At 43.6% G+C, this 27239-nt stretch overlaps 1 pseudogene; it reads left to right on the forward strand.

The window, feature by feature from the left end:
* The first annotated feature begins 1131 nt into the window (after positions 1-1131).
* LOC146799436 (uncharacterized) overlaps positions 1132-27239 on the forward strand; it is a 49624-nt pseudogene continuing 23516 nt past the window's right edge.

A 27239-nucleotide genomic window follows, 5' to 3' on the forward strand; every position in this document is an offset into this window, starting at 1 on the left:
TCCGGAAGAGTGATATCAATCATCTCTTTATCGGCGCTGCAGGCGAAATAATTCAGCCATACAGAATCCCATCTGGGGCCCACTGGAGGGCTGAAAAATTGTTCCAAATTAAAACCGGCAGGAATCAAACCCACTGGAGGGTTAAAATATGCCAATTTCAACTACGTGCCCCAGCATGCAGTGTGAGAACTGATTAATTACAAAGGCACACCGGAGGCCAATGAGAGTTATTTAAGAGCATGCAGAGGGGTGGCGTGTAAAGGCAATGAACTGTGAATCCTGGCGGAGGCCTCTGAAGAGAAGCACAAAAGCTTTGAAACGCGTCAGGCCGAGGGACTTAACGACGAGAAGGGAAGCTGCATGGTTTATTAAAATGGTGTGAACCAGCCTGTTCAGCGGAGTGCGGCCTCATATCTGAGCACCTTTTACATGAATATATATATATGTATATATATTACTAAAATATGCTGAGAGGGAACGTGAGGAAGTGATGGAAAAAATTAAGGAATTAAATGATATCTTTGGGAAACATGGAGAAAAAAGCAAAATAGAAAAATTTAAAACGGACTTAAAAACACGTTTAGAAAAATATGAGAAGCGCATCAAGGATAGAAAAGCCACAAAATTCACGCGGGACCGACTCGATTACGAGGCAGGAAGAATATATACCTTCGCCAAAAAATTTGACTCTGTCAGACGGAAGCAAATTCAAAGTGGGGCTGTAATACATCAAGATGCCACATATAGTGAGCTGAGCTCCGATACAGGCTCAGAACAGGAGCCGGAAGAGGAAAGAAGAAAGGGGCAAAGCGATGTTCGTCTGGCAGTTACAGATTAATTCCGTTTTTTACAAATGGAATTGCAAACGGACCATCGACCTTCGAGAGGCCGCGGAAGGGGAAGAGGTGTAGGAAGAGGAAACAGTGAAGGGGAGGAGAAGGATATAGGAGGAGCATCAGACTGGCAAGCAAAACACTCAATGCGTTCGCATACGAAAAAATCAATGAAGTAATGAAAAACAAGACCATTATAAATTTGAGTACCATCAATTTAACGGCAGAGGAGCAATCTGGTTTGGAATTGGGGTTATCATATTGTGATGATAATGAATTTAATTATCCCCATAGTAGAATGGACTTGTATCAATACGTACGCAAATTAAAACTTGCCAAACTGTTTGCCAATAAGCGACCTGGAGAAACCCCTACGAATCAGACACAAATTGCCCAAATTACAAATTCAAGTGGCTTAAATACCTCAGATGCTGCAACTCTTAGTGACTTAATGGAACTATATAGAGAGAATGATTGTTCTTCAACGGACTCATCGCAGACAGAAACTTTGAACAAAGGAGAAGCATATGAATTATTGAGTAGTGATCACACACCATTTCGACCACGGTCCAAGTTTTTACCACAAACAGCACGAGATAACTTGGATATTTTCTCTGAGAATGTCACAAGTAATCTGAAATTACTGTATAATAAATTAGCAGAACAAAAAAAGAAAAGAGATCCTAAAAAGGAGATTATACAGAAAACGGTGGAGAAATTAATCAAAGATGATGGTGTGCTGGTGAAACCTTCTGATAAAGGAGGCAATATAGTATTATGGGGACGAGAATTGTATAAGAAAGTAGCCCTTACTCAATTAAATAATATTGAATGCTATAAAAGGATCGATATGCGAGAGTTCATACTGACTAAAGAAAAGTACCAGGCCAGATTAGAAGTCTGGAAAGAAGAGAATTTACTAAACTGGGATGAGTATAAATTTATAAAAAAATATAATCCAATTCTCCCAGTTTTTTATATGCTTCCCAAAGTCCACAAGAATGCCGCTTCACCACCGGGAAGACCTATCATTTCTTCTTGTGGAAGTCTTTTTGAAAATACCTCAAAGTACATAGACTATTTTTTAAACCCTATAGTGAAGACTTTGACCTCCTATATTAAGGATTCTACTGATTTTTTGAAGTGTATTTTTGATATTAAATGGGATGAGAATAGCATGTTATTGTTAACACTTGATATTACTACTCTTTACACGAGCATACGGCATACTGATGGTTTAAAAGCAACGAAATTTTATCTAAATAGAAGATCTTTGAGGTTTTTTAAACAAAATGAAATGATTTTAGAAATGATGCAATGGTGTTTAACTAAGAACATGTTCTTATTTGGAGAAGAAATGTTCCAACAGGAACAGGGTACGGCGATGGGCACCTGCTTCGCCCCAAGCTATGCCAGTTTACATCTTGGCTGGTGGGAGGAGCAGGTGCTCAGAGGCCCATCCCTAGAACATTGGAATGCCAACATACTTTTGTGGGTACGATTTATCGACGATGTTTTCGTGCTGTGGGAGGGCACGGAAGCGTCAATTGAAATGTTCATTAATGAGATAAATTGTAACACACTTAACCTGAGATTCACTGGACAATATAGTAAATCCTACATAGACTTTTTAGATGTAAGAGTAAGAGCTGCTAAAGGAAAATTAGAAACTACTATCTTCAGGAAACCCACCTCAGGAAATACGATTTTACATGCTGGGAGCGCCCATCCTGCCCCTTTAATTAGAAGTATTCCTTTTGGTGAATTTTATAGAGCCAGGAGAACATGTAGCAGCCTAGAAGATTATCTAAAAGTTGAAGAGGAAATGAGCCAAAGATTTCTACAAAGAGGTTACCCACAGAATATAATAGAAGGGGCAGCCTCAAAAGCAAGAAAATTAGATAGGAAGAAAGTCCTGTTTGAACCTTCAAAATCAGAACAGAAGAAGAAGAAAAGGAGTTTTATACAAGGGCAAAGTGACTGTAGGTTTATTACCACATTCAATGAAAATCATAAAGAAGTCAGAATGATTTTAAATAAACATTGGTATCTAGTAAAAAATGATTCCATACTAGGTCCAAAAGTGAAAAAACATCCAGAGATCAGTTTCCGTAAATCAAAATCATTGAAGGATCGTATTGTGAGCAGTGAATTTTTTTAAAGTAAAAAATTGGGACAATCCACTTGGTTGACACGTAAAATGGGTTTTAGGAAGTGTTTTAAATGTAAGGCGTGCCAGCACGGAGTGAATCGGACGCATTTTAAAACATCTTTTAATAAAACTATTAAAATTAGAGGCTTTCTAACGTGTAGGTCCAGTTTTGTGGTCTATGCCTTGCAATGCCCCTGTCAAAAGATGTATATAGGGAGCACCACCTTACCAGTATTCCAGCGAGTCCTGCAACACAGAAGAGCGATTGTAAATAAAGATAGAACATATCCAATCGCTAGACATTTTGAAACATCCCATCAGAGTGATCCAACAGATCTACAATATAGTTGTATTGCAGAGATCCCAAAGAAAAAAAGAGGAGGGGATCGAGAAAAGGAACTCCGTGAACTAGAAACGTCGAGTTTGACTGTAAAGAACCACAGGGCTTGAATGTGGATGAAGATCTACACACTTGTCTATATTGAGGAATGTTTTAGTTGCTAAAGAGAATGATATTAGTCACAGTAACTGAGAAGAATGAAAAAGAAAAAGATGCCGTGTATTCAATGAATTATTTGTTTTAAGAGGGACCTATGTAAATTTTATTGGAGTTAGGTAGGAATTATGTATACACTTAAAACCTTTTAAATATATTTTAGATGTTTGGTAGTTTGCACTGATTTACTTGAAGCACTAGCACTTTATCGATATGAAGAAGAATTTGTTTGCATTTGAAGCACTAGCACTTTGCAAACAGATGGTATACAGGAATTAGCACTTTATAGAGATCAAGTGAAAAAATGTTTATATATACGCACTGGCACTTTAATGAGATTGAGTGTAGAAGTTTACAAGATGGACAACAGTAAACAGAGGAGATATATATGCACTAGCACTTTATTGAGATCATGTGTAAATGTTTACATCTAAAAAGTTAAAGTACCTTATAAATAAAACGAGATAATCAATAGCACTGGCTATTTATCTTGAGAAAAAGTTTGAAATGTCAAATATTTAAAGGTTTAATTTTAGTGTGTATACATATTAATTTGTATGTGGTTGTGAAAGTACATGTATAAATAATTGAAAGCGATTTAAGCCGATGAAAACACTGTGTTGGAACACTTGTTCATAATGCAAATGTGTTAAAATGTGTAAATAGTACCGCAAGGTAACACATTCCAAAATGGCGGAAGCTTTTTTATCTTTCTTCCAACATGTTGACAAAATAATTTGTTAGTCCCTCATCTATGTCGTGTACGTCACATGTCTGTATAAAAAAATGAAACGAATGACTTTGCACTATCGTGAACAAGGTGGCAAGAGGCCATCGAAACGCGTTGATGTGAACTCAAGAATAAAAGCTGAATGAAATTTTCCCCTGGGAGTGCAGTATGGTTATTTTCGAAGCTAACGATAACCCTATGCTGAATATGTATATATATATATATATATATATATTCCAACACAATCGGATCCTACCAGCAGCGTGCACAACTGCGGTTGCAATCGCGATGGGGCTGAATCCAAGCCCTTAATTAACTTTCACAAAACAATGATGCAACGCACTCCAGATCCAGTTTAAGCTTTTATTTTGAGCTGTACTGGCTCACACCAACGCGTTTCAGCCCTGCGAGGCTGTGACAGAGGCCTTGCAGGGCTGGAACGTGTTGGTGTGAGCCGGTACAGCTAAAAATAAAATAAAAGCTTAAACTGGATCTGGAGTGCGTCGCATCATTGTTTTGTAAAAAAAACATATATATATATATATATATATATCCACAGAAAAAGTCCCCGTACAGGAAACCCCCGACCCTTAAGGGCGGCCTCTTGACGGGCACGGAGGAGCTCGTTGAATCCACACATCAGAGGCAACAAAGAATAGAGGCCCATTCCGAAAGTGAAGCGCTTTATTCAAAAGCGATGCCGCACACATGCTTCCTTTCATCCTACATGTTTCGGCGTGTTGTCAGCCTTGATCACGGACAGGAAGCGTAGACAAAGTGCTTCCGTGCTGGCAATTAAATAATCCACAAACACGTGACTGCTTAGTAACTCCAAATCCCACAATGCACCACAAAGAACAAATAAGTCTGAAATTGAAAGGACAGTGCTTGATTAGTTCAAAGAGTTCATTAATTCACACGGAATCATGGTGCTTTCAATCTGATATCCAGTTGGAAACAGTCACTGATACATGAATAACACAATGTTAATGTTGTCACCTTGAAAAAGTTCATCACTCACGAATGATTGTTAGGGATGTACAGCCCCAACAAATCCCTTCCAACGCTGACGGCGATTTTGCAATAGTAGCATCTCCTTTGTAGGTTTTGCCGCAGTGAGTACATCATGCTTCCTAATTAAATCCACAGAAAAAGTCCCCGTACAGGAAGCCCCCGACCCTTAAGGGCGGCCTCTTGATGGGCACGGAGGAGCCCGTTGAATCCACACATCAGAGGCAACAAAGAATAGAGGCCCATTCCGAAAGTGAAGCGCTTTATTCAAAAGCGATGCCGCACACATGCTTCCTTTCATCCTACATGTTTCGGCGTGTTGTCAGCCTTGATCACGGACAGGAAGCGTAGACAAAGTGCTTACGTGCTGGCAATTAAATAATCCACAAACACGTGACTGCTTAGTAACTCCAAATCCCACAATGCACCACAAAGCACAAATAAGTCTGAAATATATATATATATATATATATATATATATATATATATATATATATATATCTGCATACAATGTAGTCAGGAAGCCGGAGCGCTCAGCGGCGGGTGCAGGCTATGGGCCGGTCCAATGGCCGAAATCAATTTTCCAACTAACTTTAGCCGCACACAGAAATCCTTCTATTCAATTGATATTTATTTTAAAACAGAGCCAGTCTGTCAAAACCGACGCGTTTCGGCAAGCACGGCCTTTGTCACCATTGTTTTGTGAAAAAAAAAAAAAATATATATATATATATATATATATATATATCAAAACCACACTCCTAAGGATTGCTCAAGAAGCTGAAGCACTCGCGGATCACAGGTAAAAAGCTCTTTATTCGGCCATGGCATGACGCGTTTCGTCAATTGCTGACTTTCTCAAATGCTGCCAAACAGTGCAAGTGCAGTCCACACCCACATTTAAACACCTCATGCCCCGCTGCGATTGGTTGAGGCATCGGTGACAGTCCGGCGAGGGGTGTGTCAGGACTCAGACCTCCAAGTCCAAACAACGCAGGCCCTCTAGCGTAAGTACTTCCCCAGTGGGTTGGTCCCTGCTTACTCCCCACGCCTCCTTGATCTTTGATGTGGCTGGCAAGCAAGTTGCCGTGATCCTCACCCCTCCGCATGAACTCCCGTGTTAGGCCCCTGGAGATAACTATAGTAAGTTACATATATATATATATATATAGAACAGGCGCATCGATCACAGCTGAGCATCTCAACAGTCAAAAACAATCCAAGAGTGCCATCTACTCGCATCAAAAGGTAAATTTAAACGAAATACATTATTATGACTGCATATTCAAATATAGAAAATGTAGAAATGAAGATTAAATAATCATTTTCAAACTTTTTAAAAAAGGAAAACAGAAAGACTTACTAATTCAAACAATCTTAACTAACTCTTACATAAGATAAAAAGTATAACGTTGATGTGTATTAATCGTGATTATTATAAAGTAAATAAAACATACAAACTCTTCAATTTTTTTTAAAAAGTTACAAAGATCCCCCCTCAAAAAAATATACATATATATGTGTATATATCTATATGTGCATATATATATATTCACTTAAAAAACCATAGGTTTCACACATGTTATAGTTAGGTGGATATTTCACTCGTAAAAAAAACAATGAAATTCCCCCGTTATAGTTAGTTGAGATAACTATAACTTGCGCACCCGCAATCCTCTGCTCATGACGTCACATATTACATCATTCATGACATGGTCAGTGGCATCACTGATGACATCACTGATGACATCATCCTTGTGATAGAGTGGCGGTCGCGCGAGTTATAGTTATCTCAACTAACTATAACGGGGGAATTTCATTGGTTTTTTACGAGTGAAATATCCACCTAACTATAACATGTGTGAAACCTATGGTTTTTTAAGTGAATTTGCAAGGTTTTTTAAATGCTAATTCCTAACTATAACGTGTGTGAAACCTATGGTTTTTTCAGTGAATTCGTATGGTTTTTTAAAGGCTAAGTTATGTTTGTATTATTATTTTTTTTATATATTTATTTTTCAATAAACTACGTATTAATTTTTGTAAACATTTTTTTTTATGTTTTTTCACCCAGCGCGCACAGTGCGCGCACCCCCCCGATTAAAAAAAAAAAAAATGTAATGTTTTTTTCTGCCTTCGGGGTCCTTCAGGGACCCCCTGACCAAGGCTAGGGGATCAGGAACTCTCTACCCTGCCCCCTTTTCACGTTTGCCACCTTCCTTTTCCACTCTCGCACTGAAAACAAACAAAATGGCGGCCGACACTTCCTGATTTCGACCGATTCGAACGTTAACTGACATGTTACAACCAATCAGAATTACGCTCGCACACGTTAGGGTGCGCGCACTGTGCGCGCACGGTGCGCGGCTATAGATATGTATGTGCATTTTAATGCAATTTTCTCTGGAACTACTGAACAGATTGACTCCATATATGCAAAAGGCACATCCCTGACCTGAGGAATACCTCTCTGCCAAATTTCAAGTAATTCTGTTCAGCCGTTCGGGCTGTACCTTCGACTAAAGGTCCTATGGGAAAATGCATGGGGAAAATGCGTTTTGCGACCCCCCTTTTTTCTCGGCCCCGCTTGACGAATCCCCCCGAGACTTTCAGGGTAGGAGCTGAGCGGAGCGCCCCATTAGTTTTGACAATTTCGCGAAGATTCGTCAACCGGCGCCAAAGTTATTCAAAATAGAATTTTGAGACTTCCTATGGAAACACGGTCCTAACTATAACTATCTACTGGCGACCGCCAGTAGATAATATATATATATATATCTATATATATATATATATCACCACACATGTTGCCCTGCAATGAGGACGCACTCCTCCAACAGGTGAGTTGACACAACCTTTATTGTAGAAAACCAGCACAACGGCTCGCTATTTGCTTTGTCCTTGCCGACGCGTTTTGGAGCTTTTCGTGCTCCTTTTTCATAGGCGTTGGCTCACACCCCATATCTGGCTCCCATCATTCCCAGTGTATATTTATACTTTTGAAGGACTCCAGTGTCCCGACACCATAGTGGAGACTGCTTGGAAATGTGGTTCGTTTCTGCCAAAGTAAATATTCTCCAGTGAATTTGGTGCATAGCAAACCGATAAAGGACTGTTTTTTGCTACCCTCCAGTGGGTCACAAGCCGGTGTTCTGGTTTGTATTTGAATCCCTGTTGCGCCGCCAGCAGCTTCGCACATTTCAAATCCAGCGGTCCCGCATTGAAATTGCGGGCAGTTCGATTCCTCTGCGGCTGGACATGCCGCTAAAATATCACCACACAAGTTGCCCTGCAATGAGGACGCACTCCTCCAACAGGTGAGTTGACACAACCTTTATTGTGGAAACCAGCACAACGGTTTGCTATTTGCTTTGTCCTAGTCGACGCATTTCGGAGTTTTCGCGCTCCTTTTTCATAGGCGTTCGCTCACACCCCATTTCTGGGGGCCCATAAGTGTAATTATGAATGAAGAATTCAAGAAATTGTCCCCTTATCAGTCTGTGTGTTGTCGTTCCTGTCAAGTGGATGGGAGAGTAGGAATGTCGTAAGGGGTCCCCAGTTATCAGGAATACATGTGGTCCTGCCAGAATACCATGTCTCGGATCCAATCCTTAAATTTATTTTTAAATTAAATCTTTAACTGAATACAGCTGTATTCCTCCTTCCCAAAGAGGTTTTGGGGGGCAGCTGACCAAAGGGAAGTATGCCCCCAGGCTGATTGGGAGGGTGATGCAGTCCATTTTGTGTTGGGCTTCATTATAGCCCAAAGGTTGCCCAGCATACATTTAGGGAGTTAACTTGGGCTACCAGCCACCATTTTAGGTTCAGGTGACCTGGTGGCTGGTAGTCAGATATCAGTGGTAATCTTTGCTGGCATTTTGATGGGTTAGATTGTGCGAGCATTAGGATAGTGGTATTAATGTTGTAGGAATAAAGGTACTTATGATGGCTGAGAACAACAGGATGGTGGCGGAGGCGATGCGCCTGCCCAAAGAGGCCAGGAGTTTGGATCACGTGGTGGGCGGCAAAATGTTTCCCACCCCGGCTTTCCCAGCCTTGCGGGGGTTCTGCGGGGGAGCGGCAGACGTAATTGCTTGTTCCCTGCCACAATCATGGCGGGCGTCAGGAGCAGCATTGAGTGAGGTGAGCACTCAAGACCACTCAGCATCAAGTGGAGCAGCCGCTTTGGGAGCAAGGGCCGGGCTTAATGAGGTAAGGTCCAGCATGGTGAACGGGCCTACGTCAGGGCCGGAGGAGAGGGTTGTAGGAGTAGGGCGGGTCACCTTTAGGCGAGAGGGTAGTGGAGGAGGGCGGGTCTCCACAAGGCCAGTCCAGGAGGGCGGAGGAGGAGGAGGTGGCCCCATTGCCCGGCAGGCACGTATAAGGGGCCGCAGTTACGGACAAGAGCAGGAAGCAGGCGGCGGCAGAGGAGCCGCCCATGTATGAAGAGAATCAAGGTGGGAGGGGCTCCTGAAGGCACAGGGCATCTGTGGAGCCTCTAGGGGACACTTCGGGAAGGGGGGTAGGGACAGTTGGGGAGCAGGACTTGAGGTTTTCCCAGCTGGGAAGGACTGGGGGATTGTCACGCACCCAGGGAGTGGGAGGGGTTGCTTTCGAGCGGAGCCATCAGTAGGAGCGTGCAAGGGAGGGAGGAGACAGGCCAGACTGGTCTGGCTTAGACATATTTGGCTATTGGTAGGAAGCAGCAGGGAGGAAAAGGAACTTGGTGGCCTGCATATATGATTAACTAGGCAAGGGAGGGTCCCTTCAAGGGGGAGTGTTGCAGCAGATCCAATGGGGGAGGTTCTTACGGAGGTGAAAGGGGGTTGGGAGGCGTCATGCATTGCCATCATAGTGGCTATACTGGAATGGAGTGGTTTGGTGGATGTAGATTTTGGCATGGTCAGGGAGGTGAGCCCTCAGGGAGGGAAGGATTTTGGAGCACTTTTGGGTAGCGTTGGGCTGAAAGGACGGTGGAGTACATTTTGGGGCTCTGGAGAGGTAGGGAACAGGGCATGGGGCATCAGCACACCAGTCCTGTGTTCTTTCTTTCAGGGGCAAGAGAGGAACACAGACTTGGTAGAGCTGGGGGCATCTCGACTGCACCAAGGAGAAGAGAGGGCTGGGCCCCGCGCAGTTTACCTGGTAATGAGGGGGATCCCGACGTGGTCCACGTATGATGGTATGGAACAACCTTGTTGGTCCCAGCAGCTTGTAAGTCTTGAGCGGCCTCTGGAACTTAAGACTCAGTGAGGATGCATGGGGCTGCAGTCAACTGGCAGGGCTGGGAGTCGCAGTGCCACTGTAAAGTTTGGAGCAAGTAAGGTGCAGGGGAATGTGCTGTGTAGCGGATGGGACTGTCTGGATGATCTGTTAAAGAGGGTCACTTTGGACTACGATTAGGAAAGTTTGAAGGAAGGAGAGCTCCGTGAGGAGTAGCTGGAAGTCAGCGGGCGGTGTCTTCTAATGAGTTGTCTAGTTTGTTGCAGTTGCGCAAAGAATGGGCCAGCAAAGGAGGAAAAGAGGAGACAGGACTGGCAAGGCTGAACGAAACGGCACGGGTTAGGTAAGGACTAAGGAAAGGACCTTGCTTCCAAGATGGTTTCCACAGGTGTGAATGTTAGCGCAGGGTCTGACGGATAGGTGGCACAATGGCAAATATGTGACAGACGTGGGAGTGGGCACAGACAAGAAGGTGGGCACTGGTGACCGGGGAGAGGGCGCAAGCAAAATAGAGGATTCGGGCAGCAGTGGGGGGATAAGGCGGGGAAGTAAAGAAGTATGGGCCAGACAGCAAGGAACTGAAAATCACAAAATTGCTTACATGGGTGTGACAAATCCTTTGGGTGCTCATTTGATGTTGGCCACAAAGGAGCACATTTGTGAAGGGGAGTATGTAGAGATGTAAAAAATCCTACATAGAGAGGTGTGGTCGAAGAAGGGTTCTAAAGAGGAGGAATATGAGCTGGCCAAGCGGCCGAGACTTCCCCATACAATTCAAAATTGGACGGCTGCATTTTTGATATATGCCAGTCTGTACTGTGAGAAATATCCAGACCACTGTGTGGCTATGTTTAAGTACATGGATGTGATTTGGAAAGCTCGGATCATGGGGGAGTTATGCGTGGGCACAGTACGATGAGGAGTTCCGTATGCACTTGGTGTTGGACCCGGAGGCGAAATGGGGTAAACCGGATTCAGATCTATGGCAACACACCATGGGGGGTGCAAAGGGGGGGAAGACTATTTTTGTGGCGAGTGGTCTGCCTTTTCTATATAGCCCCTTTCAGGGATGTCCACCCAGGATGGGCTGGGGGGCAATCGAAATCACTGCTGGGGTTAGGAGGTATATGTTAGGATTTAAACAAATGAATGTGCATGCAGCAGCATTGGAAATTCTGCCATGAATGTTTGTAATGCACAGGTAGACACCCTCTTATTAACTGCTATGGGACAGGGGTGCGTCCAACAGTCAAGGCGCGGGACAGTGGCAGAAGTATGGGGGAGGCCAGGGAGGGCACCAGCAGCAATTCTCAGGCCCAAGGTGGAGTGGGGGTCAGGGACCTGCAGCAAAGGGCTCGTACTCTGAGTAACTTCGAGAGGTTGGAGTATTGGCCTGAGTTTTACGGGTGAACAGAAGAGGAAGAATTGTTGCAAGATGGGTTTCACTGTGGTTTTTAGTTGGAGTATGAGGGTCCGAGGGCACGTCAGTGGGTGGACAATTTGTGACGGCAGCAGAGTACAGCAAGGTGGTGGGAGAAGTAAGCTTTTGAGAGCAGAATGACGGCACCCTTCTTAGATTGGCCTATGGAGAACCTTATCATGTCTCCAATTGGGGTGGTCCCCAGGAAAAAAGAAGGGCAATTTCGCTTGATTCAGCATTTGTCATAGCCGGAGGGTCAGTTGGTGAATGAATTCATCACGGATGAGGTAGCATCAGTGTCCTACTCCTCAGTCAACGTGGCCATGTCACTGGTAGTAGAGGCGGGCCCGGGGCATTGAAGGCTAAATGCGGCATGATGCCAGCCTTCCGGCTGCTTCTGGAACACACAGAGGATTTCCAGCTACTGGAACTGCACATTGAGGGCAAATGGTATGTTAACAAAGCACTGCCGTTGGGCTGTTCGATATCCTGTACGTTGTTTAAGTGCTTCTGTACATTCTTGAAATGGATGTTCACATGGCAGAATGGCCATCACTTGGTAACGCACTATTTGGACAATTTTTTCCTGGTGGGGGCACCCCTTTCAGTGGACGGCCAGATGCTGTTGGCAAGGTTCCAAGAGCTCAGAGGTGACCTAGGGGTGCCTTTTGGCACCAGAGAAAATGGTGGCCCGACACAGTGCTGTCATTTTTGAGCATTGAGATTGATTCCATGCAGATGAAAGTCAGGCTACCACAGGCCAAGAGGGAGAAAATGCTGGCTTTAACAATTTGCATGCTGGAAAGGTAAAAGGTCAGTGTGAAAGAGATTCAGGTTTTGCTGGGTCAGCTCAATTTTGCATGCAGGGTGGTACGGGCGAGAAGGCCATTTTGCAGGAGGTATGGAAGGTCATTGTCGGGGAATGCTCTTCCTCATCATCACATGCAGATCTCAGCAGGGGTAAAAGAGGATTTGAGGATGTGGTGCGTTTTCTGGCAGATTTCACAGGTATTCCTTTGGTGAGACGGGGGGGTATTGATTGGGATGTGCAGATCTTCTCAGATGCGGAGGAGGCTGGGCCTTAGGCTTGTATTGGGAGGGCAGATGGTGTGTGGAGCAATGACCGGCAGCTTGGGCTAATGGGGTTAGGCGCATAGCCATCCTCGAGCTCTTTCCTTTAATGGTAGCGGTGACTCCCTGGGGTGCGGAGTTGGCAAACAGTAGGGTGTTATTTCGGGTGGACAACATGGCTGTAGCTGAGGTGGAGAGTAGACAGTCTGCCTGGGACATGTAGGTGCGGAAGTTGTTACACGCTTTTGTGCTGGGATGCTTGCACTATGACAAAACGTTTAGAGTGTGCCACGTTCCGGGAGTGGACAATGACATTACGGATGCCTTGTCTCATTCACAGAGGGGGAGATTCTGACAGTTAGTCAAGGATGTGGACAGAGACCAGACACCTATGCCGGAGAAGTTGTGGTCAGTAGGCAACGCCGGATGGTACAACTGGTGGTAAGGTCCTTAGCTGATTTAATGCGCAGATCATATGCGTAGGCTTGGAGAGAATTCTTGGTGTCGGGGGCAGTTGGACGGGCATGGAGTGAAGACGTGGTTCAATATATCTCGGGACTGATCGAGACAGGTCTGTCGCAGGTGACTATTTCTTGGAGGTTGGCCGGTTTAGCTTTCATCTGTAAGTTGTTGTGAGGATACCCTCCATCTGCAGGCAACTGGGGCTTAGGATATTGCAGGGTTGGGCCCAGGAGCAAGGTCAGCTGGGGCGGGTTACAATACCTTTGTCTTTGAACCTGTTGCTACAGGTGTTGCAACAATTACCTGCAGTTTGCCAAGACTTGGGGGAACCCTGTGTTTTTTCAACTGTAATGGTCTGGATGTTTTATGGGGCTTTCAGAGTATCAGATTACTGGGGGGTAGGGACAGCAGATGCCTCTTCTGGGAGGAAGTTATTCCAGCACTGGGGAGGTGTGGATTCATCAATCCAAAATAGATCAGAGGGCCCTAGGGAAGAGCGTTAGTTTAAATGCTGTGGTTACTTTGGGAGTATGCCCAGTGGCAAAGGGTAGGCTCTGGGCTGAGTGTTGTGGAAGACTAGTGGGGTGGTTTTCCTCCATATGCAGGTAGGCAAGGTGACAGCATGCCAGTTTTTGGCGATGCTCTGGGCAGCTTTGGCCTAGCTCGGGGTGCGAGCAGCCGGCTATGACACACACTCTTTCCACATCAGGACAGCGTCAGAAGCAGCAAACAAGGGTTGAGCACAGGAGAATATCATTCAGTTGGGTTGCTGGTCATCTGGATGCTATAGGCGCTATGTGCGTGTCTGGGGGATGAGGGTATTGCGTTGGCTGCGATTCAGTGAACCGCTTACTGATTGGTTTTTTCCAGGTGCAGTAGAGGACCCTTCATCTGAGGAAGTGGTGATTTGGAAAGTAGGCCACTCGTTCATCAAATGGGCAGTGATACAGGCAGGGCAGAAGGAGGTAGGGGTTACTTTGGGCTTTAATGAACACCTGTTTCAAGTTACCTGGAAATGAAAAGGGGGCATGCTCCGGAGAGATCCTTTGCAGACATTAAATGGCATGATGGTCAGGTCTCGGTGCCCGGATGTGTTGCTGCTTCAACTGGAGGAGAATGATTTGGTCAGCGAGAAGGGCACAGTGTTGCTGACGACCATGAGGAGAGATTTGTTAGAAATTGAGGCTCAGTGGGCTGGTGTATTTGTGTTGTGGATTAAATTTCTGCCCCAGCAATCTTGGAGAGGTGCAACCAAACCGGCAGCAATAGACAGGGCGAGAAGGAAAAATAACAGGGAGATGTGCGCTTTTGCAGGGAGATCGGCTTTGGTAGGATTTGTCACTCTGATATCAAATTTGAGACCACAGAGTTTTTAGAGGAGAAGGAGTACATTTGTCTGGTAAAGGCATGGATTTGTATTTGTTGGAAATCAGGGAAGTTTTAGGTAAAGTCTTGAACGGGAAATACTAAAGACTTTGCCAGAACAGGAAGCTGATACTTAAGGGAGGGGTGCAGAAAAGCGGGGTAGTTTCACAACCACCCTTGTCTGGGTGGCAGGGGCCTGATAAGTTTGAAAGGAGTTTGTTGAATTTGCTTGGCGTTACCAGTTAGGGAACCATATGCAAGTGGAGGGTAGGCAGGTAGTTAAAGGTTTACTTTAGGATATTTGGTTACTTACAGGTTCATAAAAATACTCATTGGATGTAGGGGGATTTGAAAGTTGCAAATGTTGAAATTTGATACAGTTAATGAGTAAATTGTAGGGTGGGTATGTTTGGGGAGGATCGTACGGGGTGGGGTTGGGATAGGGGCTAGTTCACTGGATGTATAGTGAGGTTTTAGTTTTGTGAGGCGGTTGGCCAGGAAAAGTTGTGATGTGCACCTGTTTCAATAAAGCGGCCTTTTTCACACACAAAAGTGGTCAGTGTTTGTACTTCACCCCTCCCTCTCAGTGGGGATTAGGGAGGCAGCTGACCACAGAGAAGTGTGCCTCCCGGGCACATTGGGAGGGTGGTGCAGTACAATGACTGCAGTTTAGTGTTGGGCTTCATTATAGACCAAAGGTAGCCCAGCATATATTTAGGGGGTTAATTTGGGCTACCAGCTACCATTTTAGGCTCAGGTGGCCTGGTAGTCTGAGATCAGTGGTAATGTTTGCCCCTCCCTCCTGTCCCTTTAATTAGGGCTTTGGGGGTGGGGGTGAAACATTTTATAGTTATTGGTTAGACGGTGGTTGGGACAGGTGTGCAGGAGCTGGGTTTGTGTATGTTGTCGCTTGGAACAGGTGCTATGGGGCGCATGAAAAGTTTGACAGGAGTTTGCAGATGTTACTTATCCTTGCCAGTTGGGGAACTATATGCAGGGGAAGGATAGGCAGGTAGTTAAAAGTTCCCTTTAGGACATTTGGTTACTTACAGGTTCATATAGATACTCATAGGATGTAGGGAGAATTGAAAATTGGAAATGTTGAAATGCAATACAGTTAATGAGTTATTTGCAGGGTGGGTATGTTTGGGGGAATCATAGCTGTGTGGGTGAAATAGGGGCCAGTACACTGGATGTATAGCAAGGTTTTCGTTTTGTAAGGTGGTTGGTCAGTAAATGTTGTGATGTGCACCTCTTTCAATACAGCTGCCTTTTTCACACTCAAAAGTGGACAGTGTTTGTACTGCACCCCTCCCTTCCAAGCTACGCTCCTTCCCTACCACGCAACTATGCATCATAGTTAGAGATGCAGACCACTGCTATGCTTGTGACTACCGAGTCCACTGTAATATGAGTCTCATTATAACGCTGCAATGGAGAGGACGTTCAATGTGGACCTTGGAGAAGCTAAAAGGCAGTGTTCCTTTTAGTAAATCTAAAATAGTAAAACAAAAAACTTAAACCCAGACCCGAGAAGGAGTTGGAGTCAGTTCCCAGGGTAGTCCCTGGCTGGGGGGTGAGTGTTGTGGTACCTCCTAGACCTGTTTGTTCCCACTGTGTGTGCTGCACCGCTACTGGGCTCGCAACTCTTGGGGAGCCGAGAGGTGGCAGGCATGCTGCAGGACGGTGGCAGCCACAAGGGCAGTGTATTAGGGTGGAGTTGGAATAACCACCTGGATTAACTCTCTGAAGAAGTCAAAGGAAGGTGGGCTTGTTTTCCCCTCATAACTGTAAAAGCATTTGGGGAGCCAGCTGTCAGATGGTGGCAACGCTAGCGGTAACTGCAGGTCAATGCAGGGAAAGTATGGTATTCCTTTACTATGTGATATAATGACGTGATTGTATCAAATCAGATACTTTAGGCATGTTATCAAACCTCCATCATTGAGTCTTGGTTCTCCCTGTGTTCCTGTGCCCCATGCTCGTCAGTGCTCCTTGTGCTCTCTAAGATCTGGATGTTTCCCTTTTGATGTTGCAATATCACTATACACTATGCATTGGACCCCTGCGCTGTTGAAATGGCACTAGTTTCAGCAATGGACCCCGGGATCTTGAATTGGGGTGGAGCAGAGTCAATTTGAGGTTTGCCTGTACCTTTAAAAAACAAAAAAATCTTTACAGGGGCATGATGGTATAGTGTAATATTTGCAACCCTGATGTAGTAGAGATTGATCATGGGTTGGGCATGGAGCATCGGGGGAGCATTCTCGGGATGATGTTTCTAAGAAACAGAGTATGAATGCCCAGCTTGTTGTTCTTTCAAGTGCCTGTTCGACCGCAAGCCCATTGCATATTCTGAGGTCTCGATTGGTGAAAAGAAGGCACCTAGTGCAAAGGGAATGTGCTCAAAGGCATCAAAGGCATCTAACTATTTGATACAGACTTATATGAAATCTATTTTGAAAGAAGGATCTCTTCCATTACCAGTCAACAAGAATCTGGAGCATGGGTTGGATGCAGCAGTCCTTAATATATCTAAGAATCTCTTGCCAATGGATTTATTGGTCCTTCATGTTGTGCCCAGTAAAACTGGGGGGAATGTCTGCAGCTTCATCTTTACTTGGTGGTTCAAATAAAAGTGATGACAAGATCAAAGGAGTAATTATATTAAAGGCAACTGCCCATATAATGTGGCTAGAAAGTCATGTTCTGGATTTTGTCCAGTTGTAAGCATCCAAGGTTTGATTTAGGTCAGGGGGATGTGCAGGAAAGATTAGTGGTGATGACTCCAACCAGCCCCAGTCCTACTATAAGTTGCACTTCTATGGTATGAGGTCTCCAGCAGTCAGGTCACCATGAAAGGGAAAATGAGTTTGAAGGAGGGCTAGGTAATGTTAGAGGTGGAGTAGTGATCTAAGATGTCGACATGAACTTATTAGGTGAGCAGATGAGTGATAAGTCTATTCTAAAGTATTTAGAAAGGAAGGGGGTGGCTGGCGGATGAGTCAGACATGCCTCTGTGCTCTATGGTTTTGTACAATGTAATCGGTCCTCCAGCCCCTGTATTAAATCTAAAGATCCTATAGAAGGTTATCGAAAACTCACAAATAACAAACTTGGAGCAAAAAATAATAAAGAGATTTTCTCTCCCATACTTAATTGATTTATCATCTAAACAAGGGGCCAGTAAACCTGGAATTAAAAAACGCAGTCTTTGAATCCTGAACCACTGTTAGATAATGTCCCACCAGTCCAATAAATCATTCCCTGAGAGAGCATGTCCTGAATAACTCAAGCTGGATAGCATAAATGAATAAAATGACCTGTCGTAATTTGTAGAGGAATTCCATCATAACTATAAGTAACATCCTGTCATAGGTTGACCCAGATGGAAGCTGTAGAGGTGTCCCATGTTTGTGTGTTATTAAGGAAAGGTGGGGAGCCTGAAAATATGGTTGGTATCCATGCTTCACATATTGCTCTTAATGAAAATGATTCCATCAGGGCAGTAGAGGCCACATAGGGCATAGGGGTAGGGGCAATGAGTGTGAATGACATGAAAAATATAGATAAAATGTTACAGCTATTCCAGAAAAAACGATGCAAGCAAGGTCTGTTGCACATATAAAATCTAAAAGAGTGCGGAAGCGTAGGATTACAACAACTATACATTGTCGGCTCCTCCCCTGCCTTGCCCGGTTTCGGGATCAACACCACGCGTGCCTCACGCATAGTGCTCGGGAGGTGTCGAAGTTCATATGCTTCATGGTATACCCCCAGCAGTTTACCCACAACTAGGTCTCCATACCTGTGGTGGAATTCTCCCGGGAAGCCGTCGCCCCCCATCGTCTTTGCTGGTTTTTGGCACCTCAAAGACACAAGGATCTCCCCCTTGGTCAGATCTGCCTCAAGTGCCTCCCTCTCCTCCGGTCTAAACTGGGGGAGGTTCAGCCCCGCTAGGAAGCTCACCATAGCATCCCGGGCATCACATCTCTTTCCATGTATAACCATTCAAGGTAAGTCCGGAACACATAATTTATAGCCAAGTTATTTGCGGAGTCGCCCAAGGTCAGTACCTGTTCCCGAGACTGTTGCTGCCTAGCCAGGCTAGCTAGTATTACTGTCTGTAAAAAAGTCATCATGCACCGCACTGTGGGTGCGTCTCCATTCCACTAGTAACTGGGGCTGTGATGGGAGAGTCTTTGAGGAAGCAGTAGTCTGCTATAGGTACGCACAGTCGGTGTATAACAAGAGAATATTCTAGAGCTTGCATGTCTTTGCCTCCAGAAATCTAGTAGGCCAAAACTCTGTGTCAATGTTTATAGCTGGGTCGTCATATGAGGTTTCGTATCGGCCGTTGGGGTCTCACAATCTAACGTTGCAACCACTACAAGTAAAATCAAAGTTATTAGAAGATATTTCAGATGTAAGAAAGAACAAGAAAAGGGACTATAAAATAGAAAAATATTCCAAATGATTTAAGAGTGCCTTGTGACTACTAGAAAGAGTTGAAAGTTTGGAATGGTTAAGGAACGAATGGGAGAAGTGCAGGTAATGAAGGTGGACTGTACACAGAACAGATTTAAGAATCCATCACAATTTAAAGGGATGAGTTTTGGAAGATGTGTAAGAAAGGCATTTTGGGAAACAATAAAATATCCATTTCTAACTGACTTTGGTTGGGGATAAATTGGGAATTGGACTGGGATGTTGTAGGAGACGAAGATTACACAATACGTTAGAGGGATGAAAACACTGTTGTCTGTACGTCATTATGTCCTAGTAGCTCTAACAAGTTGTTTTCGCTGCATTTAGTGAGGATACAGTCATGTTATGACATCCATTTTGGAATGTGTATCTCTTTCAACCTTTGCAGATCTCTTCTGATAACAGACTGTCCTGCCTTTTCTGTCAGCCAAGACAGCAATTTATTTTTAAATTCTTCTAACGGTTTGTGCCTTTTCATCACATCGTAAGAACAGGAGCAATAGTGATTTTGAACTAAGCATTCATGACCTTTGCTGATTTATCATTCCTCACTAGTGGCAGAAGGGACTAAAATGTGGAATCTTGACTTCCAATGGTTCTAATTTTGTGAAGAAGGAAGGCACCAAAATGTTTTGAGAGTTGGTAGCTATTATGTCATCATATGACACCGTTGCTAGACATTCTACATGTTAAATTGGGCCATTTAACCATCTTTCTGGGAGAGTTCCACTGTTTTCTAATGACTGCTGAAGGTGCCAGCAGTCTTTTCAAGTTGTTTTGGTTTCTTTTGCTTTGTTGACAGTTTCAGTAGTTGTTACAAATGGGGGTCTCTAGTTGGCAGGGTTAGGTACCTTTGTCCAATATGGACCCTTGCTTCTAGTCAGGGTAAGGGGGATACACACTTTAGATAAACCCTGATCACCCCCTGGATAGCTTGGCACGAGCAGACAGGCTTCTCCCAAAGGCAATGTGTAAAGTATTTGTACTAAAAAAACACAGTAATACAGTGATAACGCCACAAATGGATGACACACCAGTTTAGAAAAATAAAGCATCTTTATCTAAACTCAGCAAGACCAAAATGACAAAACTCCAACATACAGATATGACTTTAGAACAGTTATTGCAAAAATAAAGCTTGTAGAAAACAAATAGCTCCAACTGGGGTTATTGCGAAGTCGTGACAGCAATAAATCGGAGGCGACATGTCGAGTCCAGGATAGGGTAAGTTGATTGTGTCGGCAGTGAGGCGTCGGTTCCAGTGAGGCTGTGGGAAGTCCGCAAGTATGTGGAGTCACCCTCGGCGGTATCGGCACTGCAATAACTGTATGCAGGTGCTGGCGGTGACAGAGTCAGTGCGAGCACTGGCGTCGGGGAATGCCGATAACTGCGGGCATCGAAGGGCATCAAAGGGTGTTGAAACTGCAGTGCAGGCTGAGCGGTGTGTTGTGCAATTCATTAGCGTTGCCCCTGGCACCGGTGCAGGTTGCGGTGTCACAGCGGCACCGCTGACAGCATTAGAGACAGGTTTTCTTGCTTCTTCCAAGTTGTTTCCAGTTCCCAACAGCAGGAACAACCTCCAGAGGCCCAAAACTCAAATAGGCAACTCCTGGCAGGTCCGAACTCTCAGCAATAGGGTTCAGGGGAACTGGGGGGGGGGAAGTCTTAGTGTCCCTGAGACTTCAGAACAGGAGGACAGCACACACAGGCCCTTGGAGATTCTTCTTCAAGCAGGTTCTCAGCAAAGTTCCATGAGGACAGCACACACAGGTCCTTGGAGATTCTTCTTCAAGCAGGTTCTCAGCAAAGTTCCAGTCTTTGTCCTTTCCTTGGCAGAAACAGCAACTGCAGGTCAACCCCACACAACAAAGGAGCAGTACTCTGCCTTACAGCTCCCCAGCTCGTCTCCTTGGCAAAGGTTCCTCTTGAGTCCAGAAGTGATCTAAAGTTCTGAGGATTAAGGTCCACTACTTAAACCCCATTTTGTCTTTGATCTCTTGGTGTAAAAGTCTCTGAGCCCAGTCCAAACCAGTTCTGTCTTCACTGGTGAAGATGACCACAGGGGGTTGAGACAGCATTGTGCAAGAGAGACAGGCCCTATTCAGGTGCAAGGAGAACTCCCCTCAATACTTTAAATGCAGCCAGGCCCCATTCAGCTCAGATCTGAGTCATTTAGGAGGGGCCAGGCACACCTTAACCCGCCCCCCAGTGGCTGTCTACAGTGAATGCACATTCTCAGCCCTTGTCACTCCAAAATCAGACAGTCACTCCACAAACAGGCAGAGGCACACAGAATGCTTAAAGAAGAAAATGCCTACTTTCTAAAAGTGACATTTTCAAACACACAATTTAAAAACCATGCTATCCTATGATACAGATAACCTTTCAATAGTGAAAAACGAAATTGGCAGTATTTCACTATTTGGACATGTCACACATACCAGTACATGTCCTACCTTTCACATACACTGCACCCTGCCCATGGGGGTACCTTGGGCCTACCATAAGAATGTCTTACATGTACGAAAAGAGAAGGTTAACAGGTCGACATGGCAGTTTACAACTGCGCACAGACACTGCAGTGGCAGGTCTGAGATACCTTTTCAGGGCTACTCTTGTGGGTGGCACAGTACGTACTGCAGGCCCACTAGTACCATTTGATTTACAGGCCCTGGCACACTCAGTCCCCTCTACTAGGTACTTACCAGTAAATCAAATACGCCAATCAGGGAGAACCAATTGTAATCACAATTTATCTAGGGAGCACTTGCACTTTGACAGTGATCGTCAGTGGTAAAGTGTCCAAAGCATATAAGCCAGCAAAACCGAAATCCAACACAGCATCCAAAAATACAGGAGGTAGAGGCAAAAAGTCAGCGGAAAACATGCCAAAGATGCCAAGTCTAACAGTAGGTGTCCAGTATGACTATCTAGACCTGAGACCTTTTACCATATAACATGTAACCTTTATTACAAAATAATCTTATGTTTTGTATAGGTTCATTTACTATCCCTATACTTTGACTTGTGATCTTCGGAATGTTTCTACTAATGTTTCTCATATATAATTTCCATGTAAAATATATACCAGAAGCAGACTGCCCTTGTTGCTCCTTATATGTGTGCGATTTCCATCACACTTTCCCTTAAAGGTTATTTGAGAATACAAAACTCCAAATTCACACATTTTGCTGCATGTGAGCTGGTACAGAAGGCAATGTTACTGTGATAGCAAGCAGAAACGAACAGGGAGCTCGTCTGTAGGGCATTTCCCTGATTATTGGGGCTGCTATTTGGCACTGGTGGACTGCACAAGGGAGGGCTGAATTCAATCTAACACAAACATGCAGAACTGATGTTACACTTTTGCAAGGCTCTGAGTTAGGTTTCCGCATTATCTATATAACAAAATGTATTAACAATGTTTGATGCGTTCATTTCATTATCTTCTCTCATGTTTAAATTTACTTTTGTCATATCGATTGGTCAAAGTTAGTCATTAATATCAGTGATATGATTTGACCTGTTGTGCTTGGGTCTGGAAATGTGGTCTTGCAAGAGAAAGGTAATTGTTATGATGACTAGAGGTGTTATGGCTTCTCCAGAGATGAATTTGTGGATCAATGAAAGGAGATTTCGTCCTGGGAGGTTGGTTCTAGGTTGGATGGTGCATGCAGTGAGATCCACAGGTAGAAATGTTTTAAATAGTTCACTTGCCAGCACTGCCAAGGTCATTTACTTGTGAATTTAGTGTAGGAAATGTGTCCTCTGATCTTGATAACATTGTATTTGGGCTTTTATAGTTTTAATGGTTGATCTGACAGAGATCTAAAACAGTGTTTCCTGATTCGGGCAGGAAAGTGGAGTCTTTTGTGTTGTTGGTTGTGAGGATTAGACTGTTGAAACAGATTATCTTTCTTTTGATCTCAGTGTTTTAGTTTGTTCAAAGAAACATTGAATAGGTCTTCTGCCATTTTTTATTTTTTGAGCATGGTGACTTTGGTACCAGAGAATTCTTGTGTGTACCAGGCAAAGTGGTCTCTGACTTTCCTGGGTGCCTGATAATGTTGAAGGTCTCAAATAGGCTATCTGTAGGTTCTTGGATGTGGTACGTCATATCAAGGGTGTCTAGCAGATGAGAAAGTTATGATCTAATTTTATATAGTTCTGCGGTCTGATCTATTTTTCAGTCGCAGAGGCAGACGCTCTTTGATTTATTCATGGATGTGCTGATGATCAGGTCAGTTCTTGTCTTTATAAATATGCTTCTGTTTCTGGGAGGCCAGAGGATGAGGTTCCAATGACGGGTTGATACGTGGAGGTAGGGAAGTGGCAGGTCAATAGTTTGACGAAGGATTAAATGATAGGTTTGTGGATAATGTAAGCCCAAAATGACTTACACTCCAACTTTCTGAGCACCATTTGAAGGCAATGATTTTGAAAAGGAAAAGATGACATACGAAAAAAGCTCTTAATATGCATGCTCGGAAACTAGCTGTGATTCTGTTCTCTGGCTGAGAGCATAGGCTCTGGTCTACATATTTTTAATATTTTCCTGTCATACTGTGATGTGATGTTTGAATGTTTCATGTATTTCTGAGGGTTCTCTATGGTTTCATTGAATAAGGGTTAATGTACAGCCCCTCCACATCCATGGAGAGATCTCCCAGATGGAGTTTCTTTACGAATTGTTGTAATTTCTTAAAAATGACACAGACATGTGTCTTCCATCTTTTTTTTTTTATTAGAGAAGGTCACTAGGTGAATCATCACACATAATCTGAGGCTGCTCCCCATAGGCATATCATATGAAGCAAGACAGAACACATAAAAAGGACAAAATATAAAGAAAATGTGGAGAAATGTGTAAATTCCCATCTAAGCTGACTAGAGGACACCCAATTGGTTTAAGGGGTATGCAAAGTCTAAGACATCACCCCTTTTTAGTCTTACCAAAGTACAACTCCAACACCAATTTATATCCAAAACGATCGCTATCTATAGTTAGTAGGTAAAAATATCTAACTTGTAGATTCATTTGGTAAATAGTATGTCACTTAAATCCAAGTAAGTTTTCTATCTTCAGCTAAAGAAATATTTCTTAATCCATGTTAGCATTACACAGGGTGTGTAAAGTGTGGTTCATCGACTTGCTACTTCCTTGCAATGGATAATTTCAAACAAGCACATGTTTAGGCTGAGTCAGCCAGGGATGCGTCTTGCATTGCCATGGCCCACCCAGTGGCACCACTATGGATGAGCACTTGGAAGTGTACGCCAGTTCTATAGTGGAACTGTTGAAAGTAAGCCCAATGAACTTCCTCTACACCCTTCCCCTTGAAGTGTCTTCCTTACACACATAGCCTGTTCCTGACGATGAGCCAATTTAATTGCTGCACCATCGGGTTTCTGGAGATTTATCAGAATGATCCCTGCTTTTCCACAACTACAACAGAGCCGAATTTGGACCATCCCTACTTGAAATTGAGAGAGGCAAAATGTGACAGCATGAAGTTTTCTTATATATAGATTTAAATACCATTGTACTTTGCATACATAGGTAGCCAATGACATACCTAACAGGGGATGTTCCAGAACGATGCCATATGGTTTAATTATATTTATTTATTTAGTGGTTTTATATATATTACAAACCAAACAGAGCAAGGTGTCAGAGTGCTTTACATAAGTAAAAATTAAGGGATGCATAAGTTAAAATCAAGGGATATACAAGTCAAAATCAAGCGAGCAGCAAATAATCATAGATACATGTTTAGAAATTAAGTGCTACATGACTAAAAATCATACATAATAGAAAATCATGGTAGTGTTAGGTAAACTTATGAATGGGAGATGATCATGGAGGAGGGAGTGATAGGAAGTGCAAGGTAAAACCAAAACTACTTCCATTTAAGTCATTTGAAGGTTGTCTGACTGCTGCCAGAGGTCGAGCTAAGAGGGAAAGTAGTTTGGGAACAGAAACGCTTTTAAGTGTCTTTTGAAGGCTTCGAAGGCAGTACGATTTCTGGGTGATGGTGGTAATGGGTTTCAGATCTCAGTGGAACCTCTTGAGAAAGGACTTTTCTTAATTTGTTTTCTTTCTTGAATGAAGGGAATTTCGGAAATAGATCATCAGAGCTTCTGGGGGTCAGTTGACCTACTGAGATGCATAGCCTGTTAGTTAGTTTGGAGTGCCATTGTAGAGAGCATTTTGGGCGATGCATGCTAGTTTATGTTGGCTACTTGCTTCATATGGTAACCGCGTAAGAATAATTAATAGGGGAGTTATGTGATCATATTTTCTCACCATTGAACTGAGTCTGGCCACTGTGTGGTAAACTGTTTGATTATTATGTCAGTCAGTCAGTCAAAGTATGCTTTATTCGAATATTATTCATAAAAGCAAAAACATTTACAATAAAAAATTCATACAGAATAAAAAGGAATTAAATTGGAATCGATATATACAAAGCATACATATGTCATGTACATCACCATAACATATAGTTCGTCGAGAATAAAGAGTTAAAAAAGAGTTTTTTTTTAAAGAAAATAAAACATTGGAGAGAATAATCAGAAGACTAGCAGTCTCTCCTAAATCACGAGAGTAGTCAAATGACTAGCAATCTCTGTCTGATTGTCCACGCCCAGCCTAAATATTTTGCAGTGGCCACTGTGATCCATGGCAAGGTATTAGTACGTATTATACGCAAGGCCACACTGCCACTAGTTGTTCCTAAATTTTTGCACATCGGAGACAACCAGTAACGCCTTGGAGCTGCGTAAAACCTGCAGACAAATAAAAAGTGTCCAATAGTCTCTCTGTCTGCACCACAGGCAGGACATCCATCACATAAACCCCCTGCCCACTTAGATGTCAAAGATTTGAGGGGAAGAGCGCCTACTCTCAGTTGGAAAAGGAGCTTTCTTTCCAGGGGCCTTGTTATGATGTCCCAATATGGTTCCAGACAGGGATACATCTTAACCTCAAGAAAGTCTGCCGTCATGGAACCAGCACAGGAACTGCTCCAGTTCCGTTTTGCAACCGACTCCCAATATATATTCTTTAAGGCAATTTTAGATGGAAAAGATGCTCCCGCCGGATCACCCCAAAGTGTGCGCAAGCCAAGATTACACAGAGATGTCCTAAGTGCCTTTAGCCAAACTATTTTGTGAAAAGCATCTGTCCTTATGATATCTAGAAAACCCTCTACATAGTGGGAAAGGGCAGGAGTTGTCCATATCCTGCGCCAATACAGAATAGGGCGCAGTTGTGCCAGATCCGAGATTGCTTTTCGGCCCAGATCATAATTAAGAGGCAACAATGGGGTACTTTTTGGTAAACCTGTTATTGCCCTTAAAAATTTATTTTCTGAAATTTGGAGGGCAGCAACCTTCTCAAAGCCCCAAAGCTCTGCAACATATAAGGCGGAGCCTATAGCTTTAGCTTCGTACACCTGTAAGACTGGTTTTATAGGTTTGGTCAATGATTTTCTATGTTCAGAGGAAATAGCACCTGCCAATTGTCTGTGCCTAAGGGTAGCTAAATCAGTGTGATGTCGCCAATTTTGCTCGGTGGAAATATGCATGCCCAAATATGTGAAGGTATTTACTACTTCCAACGGGCGATCATTCAAAATAATTTTTGTTTTGAAGCTACAGTGAGGATTGAATGTCATTAACCATTGAACTGAGTCTGGCCACTGTGTGGTAAACTGTTTGATTATTATACCACAGAGCAGTGTAGTGCCGTAGTCAAGCTTTAATAAGACAAAGGTTTGGGTCACCTGTTTGGAGTCTTTATCTGAGATGAAGTGTTTAATGTCTCCTAGTACTCCATATTGGTGCCGTGCTCACATATCTAGTGCATATGTGTTGCTCATTGGGAAATTCCAAAAGTCACTTTGATGCATTTGGAGACAAAAGAATCTAGTTGCACCTGCTTCAATTTGATAGGAATGACCTGAAAAACGGGAATGATGCAGTCA

This window comes from Triturus cristatus, chromosome 9 (assembly GCF_964204655.1).
Source record: "Triturus cristatus chromosome 9, aTriCri1.1, whole genome shotgun sequence".
Classification (NCBI taxonomy): Eukaryota; Metazoa; Chordata; class Amphibia; order Caudata; family Salamandridae; genus Triturus; species Triturus cristatus.